The sequence below is a fragment of the Leiobunum rupestre genome, chromosome 8 (assembly GCF_980474605.1).
Source record: "Leiobunum rupestre chromosome 8, qqLeiRupe1.1.hap1, whole genome shotgun sequence".
NCBI lineage: Eukaryota > Metazoa > Arthropoda > Arachnida > Opiliones > Sclerosomatidae > Leiobunum > Leiobunum rupestre.
The window spans coordinates 40,947,489-40,968,884 of NC_143391.1; positions in this window are offsets into that span (position 1 = coordinate 40,947,489).

The window sequence follows — 21,396 nt, forward strand, 5'->3', positions numbered from 1 at the left end:
AATTTATCTCGATTTTCTTAGTGTAGTTAACATAAAAGTGTTGCCAGTTTAATTAAATCTTTAATCACTTAGTTTAATTTTTTTCGTTATCAAAATATTAGTGTCGTTCTTACTTTTAAGCCGTAATTGACCGAGCGACTAACTAAAAATGTTAATTTCCTCTATGAATTCCGTAAGTTTTTTTTGCTTTTGGAAATCCGCCAAAATCTGTCTTCTTAGTCATATCAACTGGTTATAAAACTGAAAAAGTTAAGATAATTATGGAGTGTGACTAAAATAACATAGCTGCCAGGCTTATTTATATCAATAATTATTTAAGTTTATTGTTTTGTTAATCAATTGCTAGTGTCGTTTTTACTTCAAAACCCTGTTTGACTAACGCAATTTATCAAAATTTCGCATTTCAACACGGCAATCTGACAGATAAATGATTATTGGACTGGAAATATTCTTTATTCTTAAGAAATAATTCCAAATTTATATCGATTTTCTTAGTGTGGTTAACAAAACAGAGCTGCCAGGCTTATTTATATCAATAATTATTCAAGTTTATTGATTTGATAATCAATTGCTAGTGTAAATGTTTCTTCAAAAGCCTGTTTGAGTGAAGCAATTTACAAAAATTTCTCATTTCAACACGGCAATCTGCCAGATAAATGGGTATTGGACTGGAAATATTATTCGTTCTTAAGAATTAATTCAAAATTTATATCGATTTTCTTAGTGTGGTTAACAAAACAAAGCTGCCAGGCTTATTTATATCCATAATTATTCAAGTTTATTGTTTTGTTAATCAATTGCTAGTGTCGATTTTTATTCAAAACCCTGTTTGACAGAAGCAATTTATCAAAATTTGGCATTTCAACACTTCAATCTGCCAGATAAATTGATTTTGGAACTGGAAATATTCTTCATTCTTAAGAATTAATTCAAAATTTATATCGATTTTCTTAGTGTGGTTAACAAAACAAAGCTGCCAGGCTTATTTATATCAATAATTATTCAAGTTTATTGATTTGATAATCAATTGCTAGTGTCAATGTTTCTTCAACAGACTGTTTGAGTGAAGCAATTTACAAAAATTTGGCATTTCTACACGGCAATCTGCCGGATAAATTGATTTTGGAACTGGAAATATTCTTCATTCTTAAGAATTATTTCAAAATTTATATCGATTTTCTTAGTGTGGTTAACAAAACAAAGCTGCCAGGCTTATTTATATCAATAATTATTCAAGTTTATTGATTTGATAATCAATTGCTAGTGTCAATGTTTCTTCAAAAGCCTGTTTGAGTGAAGCAATTTACCAAAATTTGGCATTTCAACACGGCAATCTGCCAGATAAATGGATATTGGACTGGAAATATTATTCGTTCTTAAGAATTAATTCAAAATTTATATCGATTTTCTTAGTGTGGTTAACATAACAGAGCTGCCAGGCTTATTCAGATAGATATTTATTCAAGTTTATTGATTTGTTAATCAATTGCTAGTGTCAATGTTTCTTCAAAAGCCTGTTTGAGTGAAGCAATTTACAAAAATTTCTCATTTCAACACGGCAATCTGCCACATAAATGGATATTGGACTGGAAATATTCTTCATTCTTAAGTATTAATTCAAAATTTATATCGATTTTTTTAGTGTGGTTAACATAACAGAGCTGCCAGGCTTATTTATATCCATAATTATTCAAGTTTATTGTTTTGTTAATCAATTGCAAGTGTCGATTTTACTTCAAAACCCTGTTTGACTAACGCAATTTATAAAAATTTCGCATTTCAACACGGCAATCTGACAGATAAATGGATTTTGGAACTGGAAATATTCTTCATTCTTAAGAATTAATTCAAAATTTATATCGATTTTCTTAGTGTGTTTAACAATACAAAGCTGCCAGGCTTATTTATATCCATAATTATTCAAGTTTATTGTTTTGTTAATCAATTGCTAGTGTCGATTTTTATTAAAAACCCTGTTTGACAGAAGCAATTTATCAAAATTTGGCATTTCAACACTTCAATCTGCCAGATAAATGGATTTTGGAACTTGAAATATTCTTCATTCTTGAGAATTAATTCAAAATTTATATCGATTTTCTTAGTGTGGTTAACAAAACAAAGCTGCCAGGCTTATGTATATCCATAATTATTCAAGTTTATTGTTTGGTTAATCAATTGCTAGTGTCGATTTTTATTCAAAACCCTGTTTGACAGAAGCAATTTTTCAAAATTTGGCATTTCAACACTTCAATCTGCCAGATAAATGGATTTTGGAACTGGAAATATTCTTCATTCTTAAGAATTAATTCAAAACTTATCTCGATTTTCTTAGTGTGGTTAACATAACAGAGCTGCCAGGCTTATTCAGATAGATATTTATACAAGTTTATTGATTTGTTAATCAATTGCTAGTGTCGATTTTACTTCAAAACCCTGTTTGACTAACGCAATTTATAAAAATTTCGCATTTCAACACGGCAATCTGACAGATAAATGGATTTTGGAACTGGAAATATTCTTCATTCTTAAGAATTAATTCAAAATTTATATCGATTTTCTTAGTGTGTTTAACAAAACAAAGCTGCCAGGCTTATTTATATCCATAATTATTCAAGTTTATTGTTTTGTTAATCAATTGCTAGTGTCGATTTTTATTCAAAACCCTGTTTGACAGAAGCAATTTATCAAAATTTGGCATTTCAACACTTCAATCTGCCAGATAAATGGATTTTGGAACTGGAAATATTCTTCATTCTTAAGAATTAATTCAAAATTTATATCGATTTTCTTAGTGTGGTTAACAAAACAAAGCTGCCAGGCTTATTTATATCAATATTTATTCAAGTTTATTGATTTGACAATCAATTGCTAGTGTCAATGTTTCTTCAAAAGACTGTTTGAGTGAAGCAATTTACAAAAATTTCTCATTTCAACACGGCAATCTGCCAGATAAATGGATATTGGACTGGAAATATTCTTCATTCTTAAGAATTAATTCAAAATTTATCTCGATTTTCTTAGTGTGGTTAACATAACAGAGCTGCCAGGCTTATTCAGATAGATATTTATTCAAGTTTATTGATTTGTTAATCAATTGCTAGTGTCGATTTTACTTCAAAACCCTGTTTGACTAACGCAATTTATAAAAATTTCGCATTTCAACACGGCAATCTGACAGATAAATGGATTTTGGAACTGGAAATATTCTTCATTCTTAAGAATTAATTCAAAATTTATATCGATTTTCTTAGTGTGTTTAACAAAACAAAGCTGCCAGGCTTATTTATATCCATAATTATTCAATTTTATTGTTTTGTTAATCAATTGCTAGTGTCGATTTTTATTCAAAACCCTGTTTGACAGAAGCAATTTATCAAAATTTGGCATTTCAACACTTCAATCTGCCAGATAAATGGATTTTGGAACTGGAAATATTCTTCATTCTTAAGAATTAATTCAAAATTTATATCGATTTTCTTAGTGTGGTTAACAAAACAAAGCTGCCAGGCTTATTTATATCAATAATTATTCAAGTTTATTGATTTGATAATCAATTGCTAGTGTCAATGTTTCTTCAAAAGACTGTTTGAGTGAAGCAATTTACAAAAATTTCTCATTTCAACACGGCAATCTGCCAGATAAATGGATATTGGACTGGAAATATTCTTCATTCTTAAGAATTAATTCAAAATTTATCTCGATTTTCTTAGTGTGGTTAACATAACAGAGCTGCCAGGCTTATTCAGATAGATATTTATTCAAGTTTATTGATTTGTTAATCAATTGCTAGTGTCGATTTTACTTCAAAACCCTGTTTGACTAACGCAATTTATAAAAATTTCGCATTTCAACACGGCAATCTGACAGATAAATGGATTTTGGAACTGGAAATATTCTTCATTCTTAAGAATTAATTCAAAATTTATATCGATTTTCTTAGTGTGTTTAACAAAACAAAGCTACCAGGCTTATTTATATCCATAATTATTCAAGTTTATTGTTTTGTTAATCAATTGCTAGTGTCGATTTTTATTCAAAACCCTGTTTGACAGAAGCAATTTATCAAAATTTGGCATTTCAACACTTCAATCTGCCAGATAAATTGATTTTGGAACTGGAAATATTCTTCATTCTTAAGAATTAATTCAAAATTTATATCGATTTTCTTAGTGTGGTTAACAAAACAAAGCTGCCAGGCTTATTTATATCCATAATTATTCAAGTTTATTGATTTGATAATCAATTGCTAGTGTCAATGTTTCTTCAAAAGACTGTTTGAGTGAAGCAATTTACAAAAATTTGGCATTTCTACACGGCAATCTGCCGGATAAATTGATTTTGGAACTGGAAATATTCTTCATTCTTAAGAATTATTTCAAAATTTATATCGATTTTCTTAGTGTGGTTAACAAAACAAAGCTGCCAGGCTTATTTATATCAATAATTATTCAAGTTTATTGATTTGATAATCAATTGCTAGTGTCAATGTTTCTTCAAAAGCCTGTTTGAGTGAAGCAATTTACCAAAATTTGGCATTTCAACACGGCAATCTGCCAGATAAATGGATATTGGACTGGAAATATTATTCGTTCTTAAGAATTAATTCAAAATTTATATCGATTTTCTTAGTGTGGTTAACATAACAGAGCTGCCAGGCTTATTCAGATAGATATTTATTCAAGTTTATTGATTTGTTAATCAATTGCTAGTGTAAATGTTTCTTCAAAAGCCTGTTTGAGTGAAGCAATTTACAAAAATTTCTCATTTCAACACGGCAATCTGCCAGATAAATGGGTATTGGACTGGAAATATTATTCGTTCTTAAGAATTAATTCAAAATTTATATCGATTTTCTTAGTGTGGTTAACAAAACAAAGCTGCCAGGCTTATTTATATCCATAATTATTCAAGTTTATTGTTTTGTTAATCAATTGCTAGTGTCGATTTTTATTCAAAACCCTGTTTGACAGAAGCAATTTATCAAAATTTGGCATTTCAACACTTCAATCTGCCAGATAAATTGATTTTGGAACTGGAAATATTCTTCATTCTTAAGAATTAATTCAAAATTTATATCGATTTTCTTAGTGTGGTTAACAAAACAAAGCTGCCAGGCTTATTTATATCAATAATTATTCAAGTTTATTGATTTGATAATCAATTGCTAGTGTCAATGTTTCTTCAAAAGACTGTTTGAGTGAAGCAATTTACAAAAATTTGGCATTTCTACACGGCAATCTGCCGGATAAATTGATTTTGGAACTGGAAATATTCTTCATTCTTAAGAATTATTTCAAAATTTATATCGATTTTCTTAGTGTGGTTAACAAAACAAAGCTGCCAGGCTTATTTATATCAATAATTATTCAAGTTTATTGATTTGATAATCAATTGCTAGTGTCAATGTTTCTTCAAAAGCCTGTTTGAGTGAAGCAATTTACCAAAATTTGGCATTTCAACACGGCAATCTGCCAGATAAATGGATATTGGACTGGAAATATTATTCGTTCTTAAGAATTAATTCAAAATTTATATCGATTTTCTTAGTGTGGTTAACATAACAGAGCTGCCAGGCTTATTCAGATAGATATTTATTCAAGTTTATTGATTTGTTAATCAATTGCTAGTGTCAATGTTTCTTCAAAAGCCTGTTTGAGTGAAGCAATTTACAAAAATTTCTCATTTCAACACGGCAATCTGCCACATAAATGGATATTGGACTGGAAATATTCTTCATTCTTAAGTATTAATTCAAAATTTATATCGATTTTCTTAGTGTGGTTAACATAACAGAGCTGCCAGGCTTATTTATATCCATAATTATTCAAGTTTATTGTTTTGTTAATCAATTGCTATTGTCGATTTTTATTCAAAACCCTGTTTGACAGAAGCAATTTATCAAAATTTGGCATTTCAACACTTCAATCTGCCAGATAAATGGATTTTGGAACTGGAAATATTCTTCATTCTTAAGAATTAATTCAAAATTTATATCGATTTTCTTAGTGTGGTTAACAAAACAAAGAACAAAGCTGCCAGGCTTATTTATATCCATAATTATTCAAGTTTATTGTTTGGTTAATCAATTGCTAGTGTCGATTTTTATTCAAAACCCTGTTTGACAGAAGCAATTTATCAAAATTTGGCATTTCAACACTTCAATCTGCCAGATAAATGGATTTTGGAACTGGAAATATTCTTCATTCTTAAGAATTAATTCAAAACTTATCTCGATTTTCTTAGTGTGGTTAACATAACAGAGCTGCCAGGCTTATTCAGATAGATATTTATTCAAGTTTATTGATTTGTTAATCAATTGCTAGTGTCGATTTTACTTCAAAACCCCGTTTGACTAACGCAATTTATAAAAATTTCGCATTTCAACACGGCAATCTGACAGATAAATGGATTTTGGAACTGGAAATATTCTTCATTCTTAAGAATTAATTCAAAATTTATATCGATTTTCTTAGTGTGGTTAACAAAACAAAGCTGCCAGGCTTATTTATATCAATAATTATTCAAGTTTATTGATTTGATAATCAATTGCTAGTGTCAATGTTTTTTCAAAAGACTGTTTGAGTGAAGCAATTTACAAAAATTTCTCATTTCAACACGGCAATCTGCCAGATAAATGGATATTGGACTGGAAATATTCTTCATTCTTAAGAATTAATTCAAAATTTATCTCGATTTTCTTAGTGTGGTTAACATAACAGAGCTGCCAGGCTTATTCAGATAGATATTTATTCAAGTTTATTGATTTGTTAATCAATTGCAAGTGTCGATTTTACTTCAAAACCCTGTTTGACTAACGCAATTTATAAAAATTTCGCATTTCAACACGGCAATCTGACAGATAAATGGATTTTGGAACTGGAAATATTCTTCATTCTTAAGAATTAATTCAAAATTTATATCGATTTTCTTAGTGTGTTTAACAAAACAAAGCTGCCAGGCTTATTTATATCCATAATTATTCAAGTTTATTGTTTTGTTAATCAATTGCTAGTGTCGATTTTTATTCAAAACCCTGTTTGACAGAAGCAATTTATCAAAATTTGGCATTTCAACACTTCAATCTGCCAGATAAATGGATTTTGGAACTTGAAATATTCTTCATTCTTGAGAATTAATTCAAAATTTATATCGATTTTCTTAGTGTGGTTAACAAAACAAAGCTGCCAGGCTTATGTATATCCATAATTATTCAAGTTTATTGTTTGGTTAATCAATTGCTAGTGTCGATTTTTATTCAAAACCCTGTTTGACAGAAGCAATTTTTCAAAATTTGGCATTTCAACACTTCAATCTGCCAGATAAATGGATTTTGGAACTGGAAATATTCTTCATTCTTAAGAATTAATTCCAAACTTATCTCGATTTTCTTAGTGTGGTTAACATAACAGAGCTGCCAGACTTATTCAGATAGATATTTATTCAAGTTTATTGATTTGTTAATCAATTGCTAGTGTCGATTTTACTTCAAAACCCTGTTTGACTAACGCAATTTATAAAAATTTCGCATTTCAACACGGCAATCTGACAGATAAATGGATTTTGGAACTGGAAATATTCTTCATTCTTAAGAATTAATTCAAAATTTATATCGATTTTCTTAGTGTGTTTAACAAAACAAAGCTGCCAGGCTTATTTATATCCATAATTATTCAAGTTTATTGTTTTGTTAATCAATTGCTAGTGTCGATTTTTATTCAAAACCCTGTTTGACAGAAGCAATTTATCAAAATTTGGCATTTCAACACTTCAATCTGCCAGATAAATGGATTTTGGAACTGGAAATATTCTTCATTCTTAAGAATTAATTCAAAATTTATATCGATTTTCTTAGTGTGGTTAACAAAACAAAGCTGCCAGGCTTATTTATATCAATAATTATTCAAGTTTATTGATTTGATAATCAATTGCTAGTGTCAATGTTTCTTCAAAAGACTGTTTGAGTGAAGCAATTTACAAAAATTTCTCATTTCAACACGGCAATCTGCCAGATAAATGGATATTGGACTGGAAATATTCTTCATTCTTAAGAATTAATTCAAAATTTATGTCGATTTTCTTAGTGTGGTTAACATAACAGAGCTGCCAGGCTTATTCAGATAGATATTTATTCAAGTTTATTGATTTGTTAATCAATTGCTAGTGTCGATTTTACTTCAAAACCCTGTTTGACTAACGCAATTTATAAAAATTTCGCATTTCAACACGGCAATCTGACAGATAAATGGATTTTGGAACTGGAAATATTCTTCATTCTTAAGAATTAATTCAAAATTTATATCGATTTTCTTAGTGTGTTTAACAAAACAAAGCTACCAGGCTTATTTATATCCATAATTATTCAAGTTTATTGTTTTGTTAATCAATTGCTAGTGTCGATTTTTATTCAAAACCCTGTTTGACAGAAGCAATTTATCAAAATTTGGCATTTCAACACTTCAATCTGCCAGATAAATGGATTTTGGAACTGGAAATATTCTTCATTCTTGAGAATTAATTCAAAATTTATATCGATTTTCTTAGTGTGGTTAACAAAACAAAGCTGCCAGGCTTATGTATATCCATAATTATTCAAGTTTATTGTTTGGTTAATCAATTGCTAGTGTCGATTTTTATTCAAAACCCTGTTTGACAGAAGCAATTTATCAAAATTTGGCATTTCAACACTTCAATCTGCCAGATAAATGGATTTTGGAACTGGAAATATTCTTCATTCTTAAGAATTAATTCAAAACTTATATCGATTTTCTTAGTGTGGTTAACAAAACAAAGCTGCCAGGCTTATTTATATCCATAATTTTTCAAGTTTATTGTTTGGTTAATCAATTGCTAGTGTCGATTTTTATTCAAAACCCTGTTTGACAGAAGCAATTTATCTAAATTTGGCATTTCAACACTTCAATCTGCCAGATAAATGGATTTTGGAACTGGAAATATTCTTCATTCTTAAGAATTAATTCAAAACTTTTATCGATTTTCTTAGTGTGGTTAACAAAACAAAGCTGCCAGGCTTATTTATATCCATAATTATTCCAGTTTATTGTTTTGTTAATCAATTGCTAGTGTCGATTTTTATTCAAAACCGTGTTTGACAGAAGCAATTTATCAAAATTTGGCATTTCAACACTTCAATCTGCCAGATAAATGGATTTTGGAACTGGAAATATTCTTCATTCTTAAGAATAATTCAAAATTTATATCGATTTTCTTAGTGTGGTTAACATAACAGAGCTGCCAGGCTTATTCAGATAGATATTTATTCAAGTTTATTGATTTGTTAATCAATTGCTAGTGTCGATTTTACTTCAAAACCCTGTTTGACTAACGCAATTTATAAAAATTTCGCATTTCAACACGGCAATCTGAAAGATAAATGGATTTTGGAACTGGAAATATTCTTCATTCTTAAGAATTAATTCAAAACTTATATCGATTTTCTTAGTGTGGTTCACAAAACAAAGCTGCCAGGCTTATTTATATCCATAATTATTCTAGTTTATTGTTTGGTTAATCAATTGCTAGTGTCGATTTTTATTCAAAACCCTGTTTGACAGAAGCAATTTATCAAAATTTGGCATTTCAACACTTCAATCTGCCAGATAAATGGATTTTGGAACTGGAAATATTCTTCATTCTTAAGAATTAATTCAAAACTTATATCGATTTTCTTAGTGTGGTTAACAAAACAAAGCTGCCAGGCTTATTTATATCCATAATTATTCAAGTTTATTGTTTGGTTAATCAATTGCTAGTGTCGATTTTTATTCAAAACCCTGTTTGACAGAAGCAATTTATCAAAATTTGGCATTTCAACACTTCAATCTGCCAGATAAATGGATTTTGGAACTGGAAATATTCTTCATTCTTAAGAATTAATTCAAAACTTATATCGATTTTCTTAGTGTGGTTAACAAAACAAAGCTGCCAGGCTTATTTATATCCATAATTATTCCAGTTTATTGTTTTGTTAATCAATTGCTAGTGTCGATTTTTATTCAAAACCGTGTTTGACAGAAGCAATTTATCAAAATTTGGCATTTCAACACTTCAATCTGCCAGATAAATGGATTTTGGAACTGGAAATATTCTTCATTCTTAATAATAATTCAAAATTTATATCGATTTTCTTAGTGTGGTTAACATAACAGAGCTGCCAGGCTTATTCAGATAGATATTTATTCAAGTTTATTGATTTGTTAATCAATTGCTAGTGTCGATTTTACTTCAAAACCCTGTTTGACTAACGCAATTTATAAAAATTTCGCATTTCAACACGGCAATCTGACAGATAAATGGATTTTGGAACTGGAAATATTCTTCATTCTTAAGTATTAATTCAAAATTTATATCGATTTTCTTAGTGTGTTTAACAAAACAAAGCTGCCAGGCTTATTTATATCCATAATTATTCAAGTTTATTGTTTTGTTAATCAATTGCTATTGTCGATTTTTATTCAAAACCCTGTTTGACAGAAGCAATTTATCAAAATTTGGCATTTCAACACTTTAATCTGCCAGATAAATGGATTTTGGAACTGGAAATATTCTACATTCTTAAGAATTAATTCAAAACTTATATCGATTTTCTTAGTGTGGTTAACAAAACAAAGCTGCCAGGCTTATTTATATCCATAATTATTCCAGTTTATTGTTTTGTTAATCAATTGCTAGTGTCGATTTTTATTCAAAACCGTGTTTGACAGAAGCAATTTATCAAAATTTGGCATTTCAACACTTCAATCTGCCAGATCAATGGATATTGCTCTGGAAATATTCTTCATTCTTAAGAATTAATTCAAAATTTATCTCGATTTTCTTAGTGTGTTTAACAAAACAAAGCTGCCAGGCTTATTTATATCCATAATTATTCAAGTTTATTGTTTTGTTAATCAATTGCTATTGTCGATTTTTATTCAAAACCCTGTTTGACAGAAGCAATTTATCAAAATTTGGCATTTCAACACTTCAATCTGCCAGATAAATGGATTTTGGAACTGGAAATATTCTTCATTCTTGAGAATTAATTCAAAATTTATATCGATTTTCTTAGTGTGGTTAACATAACAGAGCTGCCAGGTTTATTTATATCAATAATTATTTAAGTTTATTGTTTTGTTTATCAATTGCTAGTGTCGATTTTACTTCAAATCCCTGTTTGACTAACGCAATTTATCAAAATTTGGCATTTCAACACTTCAATCTGCCAGATAAATGGATATTGCACTGGAAATATTCTTCATTCTTAAGAATTAATTGAAAATTTATCTCGATTTTCTTAGTGTGGTTAACATAACAGAGCTGCCAGGCTTATTCAGATAGATATTTATTCAAGTTTATTGATTTGTTAATCAATTGCTAGGGTCGATTTTACTTCAAAACCCTGTTTGACTAACGCAATTTATAAAAATTTCGCATTTCAACACGGCAATCTGACAGATAAATGGATTTTGGAACTGGAAATATTCTTCATTCTTAAGAATTAATTCAAAATTTATATCGATTTTCTTAGTGTGGTTAACAAAACAGAGCTGCCAGGCTTATTTATATCAATAATTATTCAAGTTTATTGATTTGATAATCAATTGCTAGTGTCAATGTTTCTTCAAAAGCCTGTTTGAGTGAAGCAATTTACAAAAATTTCTCATTTCAACACGGCAATCTGCCAGATAAATGGATATTGCACTGGAAATATTCTTCATTCTTAAGAATTAATTCAAAATTTATCTCGATTTTCTTAGTGTGGTTAACATAACAGAGCTGCCAGGTTTATTTATATCAATAATTATTTAAGTTTATTGTTTTGTTTATCAATTGCTAGTGTCGATTTTACTTCAAATCCCTGTTTGACTAACGCAATTTATCAAAATTTGGCATTTCAACACGGCAATCTGCCAGATAAATGGATTTTGGAACTGGAAATATTCTTAATTCTTAATAATTAATTCAAAATTTATATCGATTTTCTTAGTGTGGTTAACATAACAGAGCTGCCAGGCTTATTTAAATCAATAATTATTCAAGTTTATTGATTTGATAATCAATTGCAAGTGTCGATGTTTCTTTAAAACCATGTTAGAGTGAAGCAATTTACTAAAATTTGGCTTTTCAACACGGCAATCTGCCTGATAAATGGATATTGGACTGGAAATATTCTTCATTCTTCAGAATTAATTCAAAATTTATCTCGATTTTCTTAGTGTAGTTAACATAAAAGTGTTACCAGTTTAATTAAATCTTTAATCACTTAGTTTAATTTTTTTTCGTTATCAAAATATTAGTGTCGTTCTTACTTTTAAGCCGTAATTGACCGAGGCGACTAACTAAAAATGTTAATTTCCTCTATGAATTCCGTAAGTTTTTTTTTGCTTTTGGAAATCCGCCAAAATCTGTCTTCTTGGTCATATCAACTGGTTATAAAACTGAAAAAGTTAAGATAATTATGGAGTGTGACTAATATAACATAGCTGCCAGGCTTATTTATTTCAATAATTATTTAAGTTTATTGTTTTGTTAATCAATTGCTAGTGTCGATTTTACTTCAAAACCCTGTTTGACTAACGCAATTTATCAAAATTTGGCTTTTCAACACGGCAATCTGACAGATAAAAGGATTTTGGTACTGGAAATATTCTTCATTCTTAAGAATTAATTCAAAATTTATATCGATTTTCTTAGTGTGGTTAACATAACAGAGCTGCCAGGTTTATTTATATAGATAATTATTCAAGTTTATTTATTTGTTAATCAATTGCTTAATTCGATTTAACTTCAAAACCCTGTTTGACAGAAGCAATTTATCAAAATTTGGCATTTCAACACTTCAATCTGCCAGATAAATGGATTTTGGAACTGGAAATATTCTTCATTCTTGAGAATTAATTCAAAATTTATATCGATTTTCTTAGTGTGGTTAACATAACAGAGCTGCCAGGTTTATTTATATCAATAATTATTTAAGTTTATTGTTTTGTTTATCAATTGCTAGTGTCGATTTTACTTCAAATCCCTGTTTGACTAACGCAATTTATCAAAATTTGGCATTTCAACACTTCAATCTGCCAGATAAATGGATTTTGGAACTGGAAATATTCTTCATTCTTAAGAATTAATTCAAAATTTATATCGATTTTCTTAGTGTGGTTAACAAAACAAAGAACAAAGCTGCCAGGCTTATTTATATCCATAATTATTCAAGTTTATTGATTTGTTAATCAATTGCTAGTGTCAATGTTTCTTCAAAAGCCTGTTTGAGTGAAGCAATTTACAAAAATTTCTCATTTCAACACGGCAATCTGCCACATAAATGGATATTGGACTGGAAATATTCTTCATTCTTAAGTATTAATTCAAAATTTATATCGATTTTCTTAGTGTGGTTAACATAACAGAGCTGCCAGGCTTATTTATATCCATAATTATTCAAGTTTATTGTTTTGTTAATCAATTGCTATTGTCGATTTTTATTCAAAACCCTGTTTGACAGAAGCAATTTATCAAAATTTGGCATTTCAACACTTCAATCTGCCAGATAAATGGATTTTGGAACTGGAAATATTCTTCATTCTTAAGAATTAATTCAAAATTTATATCGATTTTCTTAGTGTGGTTAACAAAACAAAGAACAAAGCTGCCAGGCTTATTTATATCCATAATTATTCAAGTTTATTGTTTGGTTAATCAATTGCTAGTGTCGATTTTTATTCAAAACCCTGTTTGACAGAAGCAATTTATCAAAATTTGGCATTTCAACACTTCAATCTGCCAGATAAATGGATTTTGGAACTGGAAATATTCTTCATTCTTAAGAATTAATTCAAAACTTATCTCGATTTTCTTAGTGTGGTTAACATAACAGAGCTGCCAGGCTTATTCAGATAGATATTTATTCAAGTTTATTGATTTGTTAATCAATTGCTAGTGTCGATTTTACTTCAAAACCCCGTTTGACTAACGCAATTTATAAAAATTTCGCATTTCAACACGGCAATCTGACAGATAAATGGATTTTGGAACTGGAAATATTCTTCATTCTTAAGAATTAATTCAAAATTTATATCGATTTTCTTAGTGTGGTTAACAAAACAAAGCTGCCAGGCTTATTTATATCAATAATTATTCAAGTTTATTGATTTGATAATCAATTGCTAGTGTCAATGTTTTTTCAAAAGACTGTTTGAGTGAAGCAATTTACAAAAATTTCTCATTTCAACACGGCAATCTGCCAGATAAATGGATATTGGACTGGAAATATTCTTCATTCTTAAGAATTAATTCAAAATTTATCTCGATTTTCTTAGTGTGGTTAACATAACAGAGCTGCCAGGCTTATTCAGATAGATATTTATTCAAGTTTATTGATTTGTTAATCAATTGCAAGTGTCGATTTTACTTCAAAACCCTGTTTGACTAACGCAATTTATAAAAATTTCGCATTTCAACACGGCAATCTGACAGATAAATGGATTTTGGAACTGGAAATATTCTTCATTCTTAAGAATTAATTCAAAATTTATATCGATTTTCTTAGTGTGTTTAACAAAACAAAGCTGCCAGGCTTATTTATATCCATAATTATTCAAGTTTATTGTTTTGTTAATCAATTGCTAGTGTCGATTTTTATTCAAAACCCTGTTTGACAGAAGCAATTTATCAAAATTTGGCATTTCAACACTTCAATCTGCCAGATAAATGGATTTTGGAACTTGAAATATTCTTCATTCTTGAGAATTAATTCAAAATTTATATCGATTTTCTTAGTGTGGTTAACAAAACAAAGCTGCCAGGCTTATGTATATCCATAATTATTCAAGTTTATTGTTTGGTTAATCAATTGCTAGTGTCGATTTTTATTCAAAACCCTGTTTGACAGAAGCAATTTTTCAAAATTTGGCATTTCAACACTTCAATCTGCCAGATAAATGGATTTTGGAACTGGAAATATTCTTCATTCTTAAGAATTAATTCCAAACTTATCTCGATTTTCTTAGTGTGGTTAACATAACAGAGCTGCCAGACTTATTCAGATAGATATTTATTCAAGTTTATTGATTTGTTAATCAATTGCTAGTGTCGATTTTACTTCAAAACCCTGTTTGACTAACGCAATTTATAAAAATTTCGCATTTCAACACGGCAATCTGACAGATAAATGGATTTTGGAACTGGAAATATTCTTCATTCTTAAGAATTAATTCAAAATTTATATCGATTTTCTTAGTGTGTTTAACAAAACAAAGCTGCCAGGCTTATTTATATCCATAATTATTCAAGTTTATTGTTTTGTTAATCAATTGCTAGTGTCGATTTTTATTCAAAACCCTGTTTGACAGAAGCAATTTATCAAAATTTGGCATTTCAACACTTCAATCTGCCAGATAAATGGATTTTGGAACTGGAAATATTCTTCATTCTTAAGAATTAATTCAAAATTTATATCGATTTTCTTAGTGTGGTTAACAAAACAAAGCTGCCAGGCTTATTTATATCAATAATTATTCAAGTTTATTGATTTGATAATCAATTGCTAGTGTCAATGTTTCTTCAAAAGACTGTTTGAGTGAAGCAATTTACAAAAATTTCTCATTTCAACACGGCAATCTGCCAGATAAATGGATATTGGACTGGAAATATTCTTCATTCTTAAGAATTAATTCAAAATTTATGTCGATTTTCTTAGTGTGGTTAACATAACAGAGCTGCCAGGCTTATTCAGATAGATATTTATTCAAGTTTATTGATTTGTTAATCAATTGCTAGTGTCGATTTTACTTCAAAACCCTGTTTGACTAACGCAATTTATAAAAATTTCGCATTTCAACACGGCAATCTGACAGATAAATGGATTTTGGAACTGGAAATATTCTTCATTCTTAAGAATTAATTCAAAATTTATATCGATTTTCTTAGTGTGTTTAACAAAACAAAGCTACCAGGCTTATTTATATCCATAATTATTCAAGTTTATTGTTTTGTTAATCAATTGCTAGTGTCGATTTTTATTCAAAACCCTGTTTGACAGAAGCAATTTATCAAAATTTGGCATTTCAACACTTCAATCTGCCAGATAAATGGATTTTGGAACTGGAAATATTCTTCATTCTTGAGAATTAATTCAAAATTTATATCGATTTTCTTAGTGTGGTTAACAAAACAAAGCTGCCAGGCTTATGTATATCCATAATTATTCAAGTTTATTGTTTGGTTAATCAATTGCTAGTGTCGATTTTTATTCAAAACCCTGTTTGACAGAAGCAATTTATCAAAATTTGGCATTTCAACACTTCAATCTGCCAGATAAATGGATTTTGGAACTGGAAATATTCTTCATTCTTAAGAATTAATTCAAAACTTATATCGATTTTCTTAGTGTGGTTAACAAAACAAAGCTGCCAGGCTTATTTATATCCATAATTTTTCAAGTTTATTGTTTGGTTAATCAATTGCTAGTGTCGATTTTTATTCAAAACCCTGTTTGACAGAAGCAATTTATCTAAATTTGGCATTTCAACACTTCAATCTGCCAGATAAATGGATTTTGGAACTGGAAATATTCTTCATTCTTAAGAATTAATTCAAAACTTTTATCGATTTTCTTAGTGTGGTTAACAAAACAAAGCTGCCAGGCTTATTTATATCCATAATTATTCCAGTTTATTGTTTTGTTAATCAATTGCTAGTGTCGATTTTTATTCAAAACCGTGTTTGACAGAAGCAATTTATCAAAATTTGGCATTTCAACACTTCAATCTGCCAGATAAATGGATTTTGGAACTGGAAATATTCTTCATTCTTAAGAATAATTCAAAATTTATATCGATTTTCTTAGTGTGGTTAACATAACAGAGCTGCCAGGCTTATTCAGATAGATATTTATTCAAGTTTATTGATTTGTTAATCAATTGCTAGTGTCGATTTTACTTCAAAACCCTGTTTGACTAACGCAATTTATAAAAATTTCGCATTTCAACACGGCAATCTGAAAGATAAATGGATTTTGGAACTGGAAATATTCTTCATTCTTAAGAATTAATTCAAAACTTATATCGATTTTCTTAGTGTGGTTCACAAAACAAAGCGGCCAGGCTTATTTATATCCATAATTATTCTAGTTTATTGTTTGGTTAATCAATTGCTAGTGTCGATTTTTATTCAAAACCCTGTTTGACAGAAGCAATTTATCAAAATTTGGCATTTCAACACTTCAATCTGCCAGATAAATGGATTTTGGAACTGGAAATATTCTTCATTCTTAAGAATTAATTCAAAACTTATATCGATTTTCTTAGTGTGGTTAACAAAACAAAGCTGCCAGGCTTATTTATATCCATAATTATTCAAGTTTATTGTTTGGTTAATCAATTGCTAGTGTCGATTTTTATTCAAAACCCTGTTTGACAGAAGCAATTTATCAAAATTTGGCATTTCAACACTTCAATCTGCCAGATAAATGGATTTTGGAACTGGAAATATTCTTAATTCTTAAGAATTAATTCAAAACTTATATCGATTTTCTTAGTGTGGTTAACAAAACAAAGCTGCCAGGCTTATTTATATCCATAATTATTCCAGTTTATTGTTTTGTTAATCAATTGCTAGTGTCGATTTTTATTCAAAACCGTGTTTGACAGAAGCAATTTATCAAAATTTGGCATTTCAACACTTCAATCTGCCAGATAAATGGATTTTGGAACTGGAAATATTCTTCATTCTTAATAATAATTCAAAATTTATATCGATTTTCTTAGTGTGGTTAACATAACAGAGCTGCCAGGCTTATTCAGATAGATATTTATTCAAGTTTATTGATTTGTTAATCAATTGCTAGTGTCGATTTTACTTCAAAACCCTGTTTGACTAACGCAATTTATAAAAATTTCGCATTTCAACACGGCAATCTGACAGATAAATGGATTTTGGAACTGGAAATATTCTTCATTCTTAAGTATTAATTCAAAATTTATATCGATTTTCTTAGTGTGTTTAACAAAACAAAGCTGCCAGGCTTATTTATATCCATAATTATTCAAGTTTATTGTTTTGTTAATCAATTGCTATTGTCGATTTTTATTCAAAACCCTGTTTGACAGAAGCAATTTATCAAAATTTGGCATTTCAACACTTTAATCTGCCAGATAAATGGATTTTGGAACTGGAAATATTCTACATTCTTAAGAATTAATTCAAAACTTATATCGATTTTCTTAGTGTGGTTAACAAAACAAAGCTGCCAGGCTTATTTATATCCATAATTATTCCAGTTTATTGTTTTGTTAATCAATTGCTAGTGTCGATTTTTATTCAAAACCGTGTTTGACAGAAGCAATTTATCAAAATTTGGCATTTCAACACTTCAATCTGCCAGATCAATGGATATTGCTCTGGAAATATTCATCATTCTTAAGAATTAATTCAAAATTTATCTCGATTTTCTTAGTGTGTTTAACAAAACAAAGCTGCCAGGCTTATTTATATCCATAATTATTCAAGTTTATTGTTTTGTTAATCAATTGCTATTGTCGATTTTTATTCAAAACCCTGTTTGACAGAAGCAATTTATCAAAATTTGGCATTTCAACACTTCAATCTGCCAGATAAATGGATTTTGGAACTGGAAATATTCTTCATTCTTGAGAATTAATTCAAAATTTATATCGATTTTCTTAGTGTGGTTAACATAACAGAGCTGCCAGGTTTATTTATATCAATAATTATTTAAGTTTATTGTTTTGTTTATCAATTGCTAGTGTCGATTTTACTTCAAATCCCTGTTTGACTAACGCAATTTATCAAAATTTGGCATTTCAACACTTCAATCTGCCAGATAAATGGATATTGCACTGGAAATATTCTTCATTCTTAAGAATTAATTGAAAATTTATCTCGATTTTCTTAGTGTGGTTAACATAACAGAGCTGCCAGGCTTATTCAGATAGATATTTATTCAAGTTTATTGATTTGTTAATCAATTGCTAGGGTCGATTTTACTTCAAAACCCTGTTTGACTAACGCAATTTATAAAAATTTCGCATTTCAACACGGCAATCTGACAGATAAATGGATTTTGGAACTGGAAATATTCTTCATTCTTAAGAATTAATTCAAAATTTATATCGATTTTCTTAGTGTGGTTAACAAAACAGAGCTGCCAGGCTTATTTATATCAATAATTATTCAAGTTTATTGATTTGATAATCAATTGCTAGTGTCAATGTTTCTTCAAAAGCCTGTTTGAGTGAAGCAATTTACAAAAATTTCTCATTTCAACACGGCAATCTGCCAGATAAATGGATATTGCACTGGAAATATTCTTCATTCTTAAGAATTAATTCAAAATTTATCTCGATTTTCTTAGTGTGGTTAACATAACAGAGCTGCCAGGTTTATTTATATCAATAATTATTTAAGTTTATTGTTTTGTTTATCAATTGCTAGTGTCGATTTTACTTCAAATCCCTGTTTGACTAACGCAATTTATCAAAATTTGGCATTTCAACACGGCAATCTGCCAGATAAATGGATTTTGGAACTGGAAATATTCTTAATTCTTAATAATTAATTCAAAATTTATATCGATTTTCTTAGTGTGGTTAACATAACAGAGCTGCCAGGCTTATTTAAATCAATAATTATTCAAGTTTATTGATTTGATAATCAATTGCAAGTGTCGATGTTTCTTTAAAACCATGTTAGAGTGAAGCAATTTACTAAAATTTGGCTTTTCAACACGGCAATCTGCCTGATAAATGGATATTGGACTGGAAATATTCTTCATTCTTCAGAATTAATTCAAAATTTATCTCGATTTTCTTAGTGTAGTTAACATAAAAGTGTTACCAGTTTAATTAAATCTTTAATCACTTAGTTTAATTTTTTTTCGTTATCAAAATATTAGTGTCGTTCTTACTTTTAAGCCGTAATTGACCGAGGCGACTAACTAAAAATGTTAATTTCCTCTATGAATTCCGTAAGTTTTTTTTTGCTTTTGGAAATCCGCCAAAATCTGTCTTCTTGGTCATATCAACTGGTTATAAAACTGAAAAAGTTAAGATAATTATGGAGTGTGACTAATATAACATAGCTGCCAGGCTTATTTATTTCAATAATTATTTAAGTTTATTGTTTTGTTAATCAATTGCTAGTGTCGATTTTACTTCAAAACCCTGTTTGACTAACGCAATTTATCAAAATTTGGCTTTTCAACACGGCAATCTGACAGATAAAAGGATTTTGGTACTGGAAATATTCTTCATTCTTAAGAATTAATTCAAAATTTATATCGATTTTCTTAGTGTGGTTAACATAACAGAGCTGCCAGGTTTATTTATATAGATAATTATTCAAGTTTATTTATTTGTTAATCAATTGCTTAATTCGATTTAACTTCAAAACCCTGTTTGACAGAAGCAATTTATCAAAATTTGGCATTTCAACACTTCAATCTGCCAGATAAATGGATTTTGGAACTGGAAATATTCTTCATTCTTGAGAATTAATTCAAAATTTATATCGATTTTCTTAGTGTGGTTAACATAACAGAGCTGCCAGGTTTATTTATATCAATAATTATTTAAGTTTATTGTTTTGTTTATCAATTGCTAGTGTCGATTTTACTTCAAATCCCTGTTTGACTAACGCAATTTATCAAAATTTGGCATTTCAACACTTCAATCTGCCAGATAAATGGATATTGCACTGGAAATATTCTTCATTCTTAAGAATTAATTGAAAATTTATCTCGATTTTCTTAGTGTGGTTAACATAACAGAGCTGCCAGGCTTATTCAGATAGATATTTATTCAAGTTTATTGATTTGTTAATCAATTGCTAGGGTCGATTTTACTTCAAAACCCTGTTTGACTAACGCAATTTATAAAAATTTCGCATTTCAACACGGCAATCTGACAGATAAATGGATTTTGGAACTGGAAATATTCTTCATTCTTAAGAATTAATTCAAAATTTATATCGATTTTCTTAGTGTGGTTAACAAAACAGAGCTGCCAGGCTTATTTATATCAATAATTATTCAAGTTTATTGATTTGATAATCAATTGCTAGTGTCAATGTTTCTTCAAAAGCCTGTTTGAGTGAAGCAATTTACAAAAATTTCTCATTTCAACACGGCAAACTGCCAGATAAATGGATATTGCACTGGAAATATTCTTCATTCTTAAGAATTAATTCAAAATTTATCTCGATTTTCTTAGTGTGGTTAACATAACAGAGCTGCCAGGTTTATTTATATCAATAATTATTTAAGTTTATTGTTTTGTTTATCAATTGCTAGTGTCGATTTTACTTCAAATCCCTGTTTGACTAACGCAATTTATCAAAATTTGGCATTTCAACACGGCAATCTGCCAGATAAATGGATTTTGG